The sequence below is a fragment of the Salmo trutta genome, chromosome 26, assembly GCF_901001165.1.
Source record: "Salmo trutta chromosome 26, fSalTru1.1, whole genome shotgun sequence".
Classification (NCBI taxonomy): Eukaryota; Metazoa; Chordata; class Actinopteri; order Salmoniformes; family Salmonidae; genus Salmo; species Salmo trutta.
Genome location: NC_042982.1, coordinates 34,770,804 through 34,783,653, shown reverse-complemented (window position 1 = coordinate 34,783,653; position 12,850 = coordinate 34,770,804). Strand labels below are relative to the sequence as shown.

The 12,850-nt window shown below is 46.0% G+C and overlaps 1 pseudogene; it reads left to right on the top strand.

The window, feature by feature from the left end:
- Positions 1-3,466: 3,466 nt before the first annotated feature.
- LOC115163888 (post-GPI attachment to proteins factor 2-like) lies at positions 3,467-12,829 on the top strand (annotated as a pseudogene).
- The last annotated feature ends 21 nt before the right edge of the window (positions 12,830-12,850 follow it).

Below are 12,850 nucleotides of genomic sequence, written 5' to 3'. Positions count from 1 at the left end.
CCATTTTTATCTCACGTTTTAACATACATTTTTCAAACTTTCACATTTCAATAGCTCCTTGGTCATGTGACCTACTGACTTCAAACAAGGTTCAGAATGTACACTCAGTGGGCCTACACATTGCACACCCTTTAGTTTATCCATTTTCATCTCAAGCAATTTTACATGAATTTTCAATGTTTTTCAATGTTTCTAATTTCAATAGCTCCTTGGTCATGTGACCTACTGACTTCAAACAAGGTTCAGAATTTCCACTGACTACCCTTCTATATTGCACACCCTTTAATTTGTCCATTTTCATCTCACACATTTTTACATCAATTTTTTTTACTTTCTAATTTCAATTGCTCCTTGGTCATGTGACCTACTGACTTCAAACACAGTTCAGAATGTACATTCAGTGGGCCTACACATTGCACACCCTTAGTTTGCCCATTTTCATCTCACACGTTTTTACATGAATTTGCCTGCTCTTTCCCCCTGAAGGAAATTGTCACTCACACACCTATTCACTAGGGCCTTCTCCCTGGGACCTTCCGTACCTCCAGGCAGGCCCCCATTGACCTGGTGACCTCTGACTCCTGGCCTCTAGACCTACACTCCCTGCCCGCCTGCCTGCCCTTTTCCTGTGCCTGAGAGTGTATAGCTTACTCCCTGGAACTACGGACCTCCAGGCCTCCACACCTACTCTCCCTACCTGGTCAACACCCCTCTCCCTTGGCCTTAGAGTATAGCTTACTCCCTGGAATTACTAAGATGTCTATAGTCCCGCTGTCAGGATCCACGTGCACCTGGTAACCCGTAACAGGCTCTGTACATGTGGTAATTCGAAACAGGCTTTGTGCACCTTTTAACCCGAAATAGGCTCTGTGCTTAGATCGAGGGCTGACTTTCAATAGATCGCAGCGAGTGAGCTGCTCTGCGACATACGAAACCCTGACCCAGAATCAGGTCGTCTACGAGTGATTTAGCACCAGGTTCCCCACAAACATCCGGTGTGCATCAGGAGAGGGGCAGCATCTCATCCAGCCGCACCCCAACCCCATCACGAACGGCCCTACTCTCCTGCCAAAAGAGGCAGGCTATCCTGTGCCAACTGAATATCCGTGGAGCTACGGTATCATTATGTTTAGGGGGATTATGACTTAGAGGCGTTCAGTCATAATGGGTTTAGTCTCGTGAGCATAGAGGAGACCTCCCCACCTACAATGTGTGGAGCCAGCAAGCGCCGTAGCTGGGGGATCTGCGAGAAGGCCACGTCGTGTTTCCAGAGTGGAGGCCACCAACCACCGGACCCAACTACCCACCAGTCCGCCTTCGGCCCGCCAACGGACACCACCCCGACGAACCCCCGCATGCAGCCTTTGCGAGATGGGCCGCACAACGAACTTCCAATGGTGGTGAGAGCAGGGCGACGGAGCGACTGCTCCCCCAGCCGCGGTTCGAGCCCAGCCCCGCTTCGCACCCCAGCCCGACCGACCCAGCCCTTAGAGCCGATCCTTATCCTGAAGTTACAGATCTTTTTTGCCAACTTTCCTTACCTACATTGTTATAGCATACAAGGGGCTGTTCACCTTGGAGACCTGCTGCGGATATGGGTACTTCCCGGTGTGAGATTTACACACTCTCCCCCAGATTTTCAAGGGCCAGGGGGGAGAGGTGAACAGATGAGAGGATCCTGTTTGATAACCCTCACAGCTATCCCCCAATGCAAATATTAGAACGCTTTGCAGGGCTTGGGCCCCTCTCTCGGGTGAACCCATTCCAGGGCTCCCTGCCCTTCACAAAGAAAAGAGAACTCTCCCCGGGGCTCCCGCCAACCTTTCCGGGATCGGTCGCATTACCGCACTGGATGCCTCGCGGTGCCCATCTCCGCCAGTCCGTGGACATTCTGAAAGTAGTTTGAGGTCAGTAGGTCACATGACCAAGGAGCTAATTAAATTTTAAGTTTGGAAAAAATGAATGAAGAATTGTCTGAGATGAAAATGGACAAGCTAAAGGGTGTGCAATATAGAAGGATAGTCAGTGGACATTCTGAACCTTGTTTGAGGTCAGTAGGTCACATTACCAAGGAGCTATTGAAATTAGAAAGTATAAAAAAATGCATGTAAAATCGTGTGAGATGAAAATGGACAAACTAAAGGGTGTGCAATATGTAGACCCACTAAGTGTACATTCTGAACCTTGTTTGAAGTCAGTAGGTCACATGACCAAGTAGCTATTGAAATTCAAATGTAAAACAGTTTGCACTTTGTTTACGCTCCCTAAGTAATAAAACCAGGAATACAAAATGCTGCTCACATTTAAACATGTTTAGAAGCTTTGCAAAGTTGGAGTCTGTGGCTCAAGTGGTTTAAAAGCTGTTGATGTTTGAAAGCGCGAATATCCGTTGAATATCCAACCTGAAACTGACTTTACCTCGGTGCCATGACTGGGGTTAGAGGCACGGCAGAGGCCCATCTTGTCCAAAATAATCATCCTCAACAACAAAAAACATTGATTTGAGTCCTTCCCAAATAACCACATTTTCTCAAAGTATAGTATGTCTTATGGTTATTTCATTAGGCAACTTGCATTGCCATGCTGTCAAAGAGTTGCCAGGCTGTCAGAGTAAACTACAGTCTTTGGTGATGGGTGAGATCAGCACCACAGACAGCTGCCGTGGTAAAAAGTTGTCTCATCAATTAATTCAAACAGTTTCTTACACTTCATCGTGGCACTTGAGCTACCAATGATTTTTCAGTGAGAGAAATTGCGTAATATGACTGGTTCTTGATATGTCCACGATTTGTTGTTATAGGCTCCTCCCACCCCCTCAGTACTTTGCTTTCTCTTCCGGGTGTCGCAATACATTATTATCCGATCTCTTCAATACATCTTTCGCATTCCATTGATACCGCATTTATTTTCAAACATTATTGAAGATATTTATAATATGGTTGCTGGGGAAGATTCAGGTTAAACGCGTTTTCTGCATCGTGTTCTTGATGCTCAGTGTTCATGTGCTGTGCTGAAGAGAGCATAAACAGACGCGAATGAATTAGAGATCACATTACAAACTTGTGAAATACCTCATCAAAATACATCTGAACATAGTCAGTAGCCTATATGCGATGATGCACAGACGTATGTAGTGAGAGTCCAATTTCAAGCCAACAAAAGCCATTTCTTTCTCTGACAATGCAAGAGCTATAAATAATTGACCTAGCTGTAGCCTACAAATTGGAGGTATGGAATCATATTCAGATCATTTTTATCCATGTTTCTGATTAAACTTAAATAAAGTCCTGCCTTATTGTCACTGAAAACAGCAGCATGATTTTGCAGGAAGCATGTCAAACTCAAACCTATTTATTAAATACAGACTATTAGACTATTTCATTATTATAAATATTTTTGTTAATATCTAAACATTCTCACAGTTTTATTATTTAGTGATAAATATGGCCCTGATGTCCCAGTCTAGGATGCTGCAGGGTCCACATGTCCTGGGTCATGACAAGCCTCTGATCAGGCTATCATTCACCTCCTGTGTTGTGGGCACCGTCAGTCTGCCACTGCTTGGCGTAATTACCTGCATCTTCATCTCCTCCTTGTTCCATTTTTAAGACTCCACTTACACTCTTTAGCAAGATAATCAATCATGTCCCTGTTATTAAAAACGTAGCATGCAAATACATGGTCTGACACTCTTTTTGTTTTAGTTTCCCAATGATCTACATTCCACTAGTGCCTCCATAAGCCTGAGCCCAGAGTGCAATATCTGGCGTTTCTGCATTGGCCTGCACTCTGCTCCCAGGTTCCTGGTGGCAGTGGCATATTTTAACTTCTATATATAAGGGCCTCTTCTCCACAAGGTTCCTAGAGTGGCTGCTCAGCTGCCTCAACTTTATCTGTGCCATCACTGAGAACTTTGGCCTCTTGCTGCTCACCTACGTGTCATCCAATGAGACGTACCGTGAGTGACATCTGACAATTAGTCAGCTGAAAATAAGTAGGCATAAGGCCTCCCCTACAGCAGTGGTTCCCAACCAGGGGGCTTATTCACAGGAGGTACTTGAGAAAACTCATGAGACCATAGGCCTACACATGAGGGGGTACTTCAGGGGTACTCTGGAGAGAGCAACATTTAGTTGGTGGAACAGTAAAAAGGTTAGGAACCACTGCCCTGCAACATACTATGCTGCTCATTTACATGGATTCATTTGCTGCATGATATACAATTAGGATTTTGAAAAAATGACAGAATTCCTGTTTCTTGCTGTTATAAATAGGGCCCTGAGTTTTTCCGGATACATGGCCCGACCAGGAAAAACGATGGACCCTAGTTATAAACCATTAAACCTGTATCAGTGACTGTTATGATTAATACAGTTGTACTTGTATGCTTTTAGCTTTTATGTCCTTCTTTGTCCCATAGTTGTCCACAACGAAGGTTTTGTCCTGTTCATTGCCAGTTATCCACATGGTGTTAACTTCTCGACTCTGGCTGGTTATAAATACGTGTCACTGATTCCTGAGGTAAGGCATCGTTCCTTCCCTTCAGTCCTGTACTTGACCAGGAAATGTAGAAAGTGCATGAAAGACAGAAATGTAAAGTGAAGTTAGTTGTTCATTCAACTGAATGACGAAGTGAACTAACTCTAAAATTGCAGGTTGTGCTCATTTGGTGGTATGATGCAGTTTCCTGGTGAAGCAGACAGTATAGTATAGGTCCTCTGTTAGTAGAGGGGCTTTTGGTGACTTAATTGTCTCTAATGTCGACAAAGTTGACACTAGAGCCCTCTAGAGTAATAACCAACTGCTGCAGCCCAATGAAACTGCATTGTCAAGTGCAGTTCAAAGCTGTGGTAGATTCTCAAATGGTTTTGCTCGACTGTCTTCTCTTCCATCCTCGCCTCATCTCCTTTTGAGAAAAGTCAAAGGTAATCGAGGAGGGGAGGAAACGTGGAAACAAATGCACTTGTATGAAATGAAACTGTGGAAGGAGTTCTCCACTAGCACATCATTTGCAAATTACATTTACAGGGGTGGAATCCAAAAATGATTTAGCTAGTTGTGTGGGACATTTTACAGATAAAACGGTAAGAAGTGTATCATTTATAAATGTTTGTTTCTTCTTTGAGAAAACAACAGCTGACTCAAGGGGGGTGTGGCGGATTTCAAAACACTTTGCACTACACATGAGTATCCTCGACTGTAGGAGGCAATTGAGGAGAGGAGAGGAGCAAACTCTTCCCGTTCACCTATTAACGAATTGACACTCTCTTAAACATGGCGACTGCCTATCCATTTGCGAGTCATGGAGGAGAGAAGGACAGAGGAGTCGAAGAGAGACGACAGACATACCTAATTGAGAAGCTCCCTGTTTTCTTTCCTTTCACTCACACTGATACAGACTACTGCCAATCTGTTGTATTTAGCCATGTCAATCATTTTAGCAAAAAACAAAATTACAATCTTATTTATAGAATCTTTCATTTTCAGTTTATTACTATATTGTTGATGGACTTGGACCACTGTTATTCTGTGTTAGGACTCTAGGAGAAAGAGCAGCATTTTTAGCCCAAACAGATCAGTGGTTCAGGGCGTTACTGAGGGCCTGTTGAGTCAGACTTGGAAGAAGCCTCTGGCTGTGTTCACCCTGTCAGGACCTGGGCCTCTGTCCTGGAGGAACAGCTGTTTACGGACTCAGTCTGGGGCTGTGACCAACACACCCCTCCACACCACACACAATTCACTGGGAGTGTAGGCTGTCATGTTCACGAAACGTGCACACACACACATTGTAGCAAGCACAAAGACATTAACCGTGCTTGCCCTTGGCTTGCACTCTTACACTGACACATATTTATGGCATATAGAATATTCTTGCTGAGCCTGAGGACCAGTATCTTTAGCTAACATTCCACTCCTTGCCACTCGTTGTTATTGCCAAAGAGATTGTCTTTTCTGCCATCTTCAAATATGAACATTCTATCATTAATGAGTTCAAGGTGAACAGATGAGAGGATCCTGTTTGATAACCCTCACAGCTATCCCCCAATGCAAATATTAGAACTCATAACTTTTTTTTTCCAAAGAAGATGTTGGTAGTTTTTTGTTTGTCCAGACGAAACCAGTCTCAAAAGTTGCTAGCTCACGTCTGAATTTTCAAACTAAATACATACTGCAATTCCAAACACAAAACCTATTTGCTTTGATTTTAAGCATCAAAATCCCAAAACTTGCCTAGCTAACAGCTAAATGTTTGTTTTTGATTCTAATTATATTTTTTCTAGGATCTACATGTTGTCATGGAAAATATGAATGTTATTACCAACAAACAATAAGCAACTCTGCTGAAATCCAGCTTCTGTCACGGTTGTCGTTGGTGAATGAGGACCAAAATGCAGCAGGTACGTGTATGCTCATATTTAGATTTATTAACTTACAAACAACAACTGAATACAAAATAACAAAACTACTAGAACTAACAAACGAACAACAAAACAGTCTGGCAAAGCCTAGGGCTGAACACAGAACAATCACCCACAAAACACAAACAAACACACCCTCATTTATGAGACTCTCAATCAAAGGCAGATAGAAAACACCTGCCTTCAACTGAGAGTCCCAACACCAATTCACCAGACATAGAAACAGACATACTAGACTCCACATAGAACTACCTAGACATAAACCAAAACCCGGACATACTAAATCAAACACCCTTTACACAAACACACCACCCCGAACCACATAAAACAAATACCCTCTGTCACGCCCTGACCAAACTACAAAACAATTAACCTTATATACTGGCCAGGACGTGACAGTACCCCCCCCTTAAAGGTGCTACCCCAGAAGCACCTTAACACAAAAAAAAATTACCCCCAAACAATACCCAAAAGAAAATTCCCCCTTACTAAAGGGAGGGAAGGGAGGGTGGCTGCCGTCAACGACGGCACTGTGCTACACCCCCCCCTCCCCAACCCACCTATCTTGGAGGCGGCTCAGGTTCTGGCCGTTCCAGGCAGTCTGGGTAGTCTGGAGGTTCGGGGCAGTCTGGGCAGTCTATCAGCTCTGGGCGGTCAGGGCAGTCTGTCAGCTCCGGCAGGTCAGGGCAGTCTGTCAGCTCCGGCAGGTCAGGGCAGTCTGTCAGCTCCGGCAGGTCAGGGCAGTCTGTCAGCTCCGGCAGGTCAGGGCAGTCTGTCAGCTCCGGCAGGTCAGGGCAGTCTGTCAGCTCCGGCAGGTCAGGGCAGTCTGTCAGCTCCGGCAGGTCAGGGCAGTCTGGCCACTCCGGCAGGTCAGGGCAGTCTGGCCACTCCGGCAGGTCAGGGCAGTCTGGCCACTCCGGCAGGTCAGGGCAGTCTGGCCACTCCGGCAGGTCAGGGCAGTCTGGCCACTCCGGCAGGTCAGGGCAGTCTGGCCACTCCGGCAGGTCAGGGCAGTCTGGCCACTCCGGCAGGTCAGGGCAGTCTGGCCACTCCGGCAGGTCAGGGCAGTCTGGCCACTCCGGCAGGTCAGGCATCTGGCCACTCCGGCGAGTCAGGGCAGTCTGGCCACTCCGGCAGGTCAGGCAGTCTGGCCACTCCGGCAGGTCAGGGCAGTCTGGCCACTCCGGCAGGTCAGGGCAGTCTGGCCACTCCGGCAGGTCAGGGCAGTCTGGCCACTCCGGCAGGTCAGGGCAGTCTGGCCACTCCGGCAGTTCAGGGCAGTCTGGCCACTCCGGCAGTTCAGGGCAGTCTGGCCACTCCGGCAGTTCAGGCTGGTCTGGCCACTCCGGCAGTTCAGGGCAGTCTGGCCACTCCGGCAGTTCAGGGCAGTCTGGCCACTCCGGCAGTTCAGGGCAGTCTGGCCACTCCGGCAGTTCAGGGCAGTCTGGCCACTCCGGCAGTTCAGCGCAGTCTGGCCACTCCGGCAGTTCAGCGCAGTCTGGCCACTCCGGCAGTTCAGCGCAGTCTGGCCACTCCGGCAGTTCAGCGCAGTCTGACCACTCCGGCAGTTCAGCGCAGTCTGACCACTCCGGCGACTGTTGACTGACGGGCAGCTCCGACGACTGTTGACTGACGGGCAGCTCCGACGACTGTTGACTGGCGGGCAGCTCCGACGACTGTTGACTGGCGGGCAGCTCCGACGACTGTTGACTGGCGGGCAGCTCCGACGACTGTTGACTGGCGGGCAGCTCCGACGACTGTTGACTGGCGGGCAGCTCCGACGACTGTTGACTGGCGGGCAGCTCCGACGACTGTTTACTGGCGGGCAGCTCCGACGACTGTTGACTGGCGGGCAGCTCCGACGACTGTTGACTGGCGAGGCTGGGTTTACGCACTTGCCGTTTAGTGCGGGGAGCGGGAACAGGACGAGTCGGACTGGGTGGACGCACTTCCGGGTCCGCACGAGAGACAGGAGCTGGAAACCCAGGGCTATGGAGGTGCACAGCCGGTCTAGATCTTACCTCCTGCACAACCCGCCTTGGCTCGATGGAACTAGTAGCCCTGCACGAGCGGAGTGCTCGTACAGGGCAGACTGGGCTGTGCAGGGGCTTGATGGTAGCCGTGCGTAGAGCGGGAGTTGGGTAGCCTGGTCCTCGGAGGCGTACCGGCGACCAGATGCGCTGCGCAGGCATCCTCCTACCAGGCTGGATGCCCGCTCTAGCACGGCACCTGCGAGGGGCTGGAATAACTCGCACCGGACTGTGCGTGCGTATGGGTGAGCTATTGCGCTTCTCAGCGAAACATGGCGCTCCCCACCTCATACGCTCCTCCATATAACCACGGGTAGCTGGCCTCCGGCTCTTCCTAGGCCTAGCCAAACTACCCGTGTGCCCCCCCCCAAAATTTTCTTGGGGGTGCCTCTCGTGCTTCAACGCCAGTCTTGTCCCTCGGAAACGTTCCCGGTCCATACCCGCCTTACTCCTTTCCTCTCTCTCGCGTACCACCTGTTTCCAAGGAAGGCGATCTTTCCCTGCTTGGATTTCCTCCCAAGTGTAGGAGCCTTCTCCCTCCAAGATCTCCTCCCAAGTCCATCTCTCTCGTTTGTCCTCTTCGAAAACCGTCTGCTCCTTCCTCTGCTGCTTGGTCCTTGAGAGGTGGGTGATTCTGTCACGGTTGTCGTTGGTGAATGAGGACCAAAATGCAGCAGGTACGTGTATGCTCATATTTAGATTTATTAACTTACAAACAACAACTGAATACAAAATAACAAAACTACTAGAACTAACAAACGAACAACAAAACAGTCTGGCAAAGCCTAGGGCTGAACACAGAACAATCACCCACAAAACACAAACACAAACACACCCTCATTTATGAGACTCTCAATCAAAGGCAGATAGAAAACACCTGCCTTCAACTGAGAGTCCCAACACCAATTCACCAGACATAGAAACAGACATACTAGACTCCACATAGAACTACCTAGACATAAACCAAAACCCGGACATACTAAATCAAACACCCTTTACACAAACACACCACCCCGAACCACATAAAACAAATACCCTCTGTCACGCCCTGACCAAACTACAAAACAATTAACCTTATATACTGGCCAGGACGTGACAGCTTCATTGCGCACTCTTGGTCGTCACTAGTTACCACAGCCACAAAGTCATAATTCTACTATTTTCTTCTTAAAATATGATTTTAAACCTAACCCTGACATTAACCACACTGATAACCGTATGCCTAGCCCTAACCTTACAATTAAAACCCAAAAGCATATTTTTCTTTTCATGAAATAGCACATTTTGAATTTGTGGCTCTGTTAACTAGTGGACTCCAGCAATTTTTTATTTTTCCTTTATTTAACTGGGCAAGTCAGTTAAGAACAAATTCTTATTTTCAATGACAGCCTAGGAACAGTGGATTAACTGTCTGTTCAGGGGCAGAATGACAGATTTGTGCTTTGTCAGCTTGGGGATTTGAACTTGCAACCAATGCAAAAGTCCAAAGCTCTAACCACTAGGCTACCCTACCACCCTACCACCCCAATTACATGTAGTGGCAAGGGGGCAAGGAGTGGAATGTTAGCTAAGAAGACTGGTACCCATAAGGGCTGCTGGATATCGTTTGGAGATTACAAGCCTCATACAGAAGTATTAGGCTGCCACTACTGTATGTCATACACATTGTATGGGCAATTGCAGTTGGATAATAGTTTGATATGGAGCTTGTAATCGTTTTTTATGATAACCTACTGTGGGCATTTTAGGGTAGGACCAGTAAATCATGTTGCTTGAGACACATACTGCAAGTGCTCTGCAATATAAATAGTATTTGTGGAAGGATGTGGCTGAAACTGTTTTTACAGCAGCTGCAATGTGTTACTTGATGTCTCATCTCAACAGTTTCTCAGAGGGCTTAATTAAGCAGGTTCATTGTGTTCCTCATCAAGTCATACTAGCTAAATTAAGTGTTTTAATTGTTCAAGTTATAAAGTAGGAAATTACAATCGCATAGTACAATTACACTGTAGTTAAGTCGAGCAAAAACTAAGCCACGAGGTCGAAGGAATTGTCTGTAGAGCTCCGAGACAGGATTTTGTCGAGGCACAGATCTGGGGAAGGGTACCAGAAAATGTCAAATCAAATCAAATCAAATTGTATTGGTTACATAGCAGATGTTAATGCGAGTGTAGTGAAATGCTTGTGCTTCTAGTTCCGACAGTGCAGTAATATCTAACAAGTAATCTAACAATTCCCCAACATCTACCTAATACAAACAAATCTGAAGGGGTGAATGAGAATATGTACATTTAAATATATGGAATAGCGATGGCCGAGCGGCATAGGCAAGGTGCAATAGATGGTATAAAATACAGTATATACATATGATATGAGTAATGTAAGATATGTAAACATTATTCAAGTGGCATTATTTAAAGTGGCATTGTTTAAAGTGACTAGTGATCCATTTATTAAAGTGGCCAGTGATTGGGTCTCAATGTAGAGAGCAACCTTCTGAGTTAGTGATTGATGTTTAGCAGTCTGAAGGCCTTGAGATAGAAGCTGTTTTTCAGTCTCTCGGTCCCAGCTTTGATGCACCTGTACTGACCTGGCATTCTGGATGGTAGTGGTGTGAACAGTGGAAAAAGTCAAGTGGTCTGAATACTTTCCAAAGGCACTATATATTCATTAGCTCACCTTAACTGAGCTCTTTGAAACGCCCATGTCAAGCAACTTGGATCCAGCGGACAGTGTTGCAATAAAATCCTCTCAAGCAAATTTGGTGATACACAAAGCAACTCAAACATCCTTTTTTTAATTTGAGCCTACAGTTTGGCATGTATCTTGTGATGCGGTTCACAGCAGCACTGACGGATGTGTTGACTTGACAACTGCGTCAGGGTTTTGAACAACCCTTCCCCCCCTTTTGTTCCAGGCTGGTGGAAGACCTAGCTAGCCAGCAACTAGCTAACACCAGACACAGATGAAGACCTAGCTAGCCAGCAACTAGCTAACACCAGACACAGATGAAGACCTAGCTAGCCACTATAGCTAACACCAGACACAGATGAAGACCTGGCTAGCCACTATAGCTAACACCAGACACAGATGAAGACCTGGCTAGCCACTATAGCTAACACCAGACACAGATGAAGACCTGGCTAGCCACTATAGCTAACACCAGACACAGATGAAGACCTGGCTAGCCACTATAGCTAACATCAAACACAGATGAAATGGGAAACATATAAGTACCTTTGCCATAGATGAATAGGGTAAACTTTTAATTATATTTGCTGACATTCTACAGTCACATTTTGGCACCAGTAGACTAGTTATCTAGCTATATAAACCACGCCCCTCTGCAAACACACCTTCTCCGATGTTGGTTACAAGGCGGTCATTTTTTAAATTAGGTAACAGAATATCATGTTACCATTGGTGTATTCAAATGAGAGGTAAGGTGATGTCACCTTGTTCCCTTAATAATGAATCCAAGTGTTTGACATGGGGGAGGGGGCCAGTAACTTTGTGATCATACTTTGGTGATCATACTTTGAACTGGTTTCCTTCAAACATCATCCAATTTCTTGACAAAGATTATTTAATAAGCATTAGATACAAAAGTCTGTTTTCCTTTTACATGTTTTTGTTAAAGTGTTAGTCTCCTGTCTTTCCTAACCTCTACAGGCTACACTTTTTTCACCCTCTTCAAGTATTGTGTGGTGTTCTCCAACATGGCCTTCCACCTAACAGCCTTCTGGGACTTTAAGAGCAGAGAGATGGTGGTCATCTCCCAGAGGAGGGTAAATACTTCAGACTGGGCAACAGAGGGTCAGGTGACAGGGGTTCAACCACTCAGGACACACCTAGCAAAGATGACACTGTTACTGAGGAGGAGGAGCAGGAAGAGAGCACCTTCTCCCATGTATTTACATGATGGTGGATGTCATAACTGTAAATAATAACTTTATTTATCTGGACTGCAACCTATAATTGAACCCCACTGTACCAACACTTTGATAATGTTGATATTTAACATACTGTATAATAAATGACATACTTAGAGTGCACTATGATTTGGGACAGTATGGCCACTTCGACTTGATCACCTTGACTTATGAGTATGTCCATATGTAGTCATGCTCATATGTCTATTACTTGTCACAAATTTCAGAGATTTTATTTTTATGCCTCTCCTGTGAAGTAGTTACATGCGATATACATCTAGCTTTTTGAAACGGGTCACAAATTCTGACTGTTGCCAATGATGCGATCTGAAGAGTGTCTTCAGATCTTTGTAGAAAGGACTTTTACCTGCATCATGAACTGTGGACAAATGCAAATATGAAATTGTATACTGAAAAAAAAAATAAACACGACATGCAACAATTTCAATGAGTTTACTGAGTTACAGTT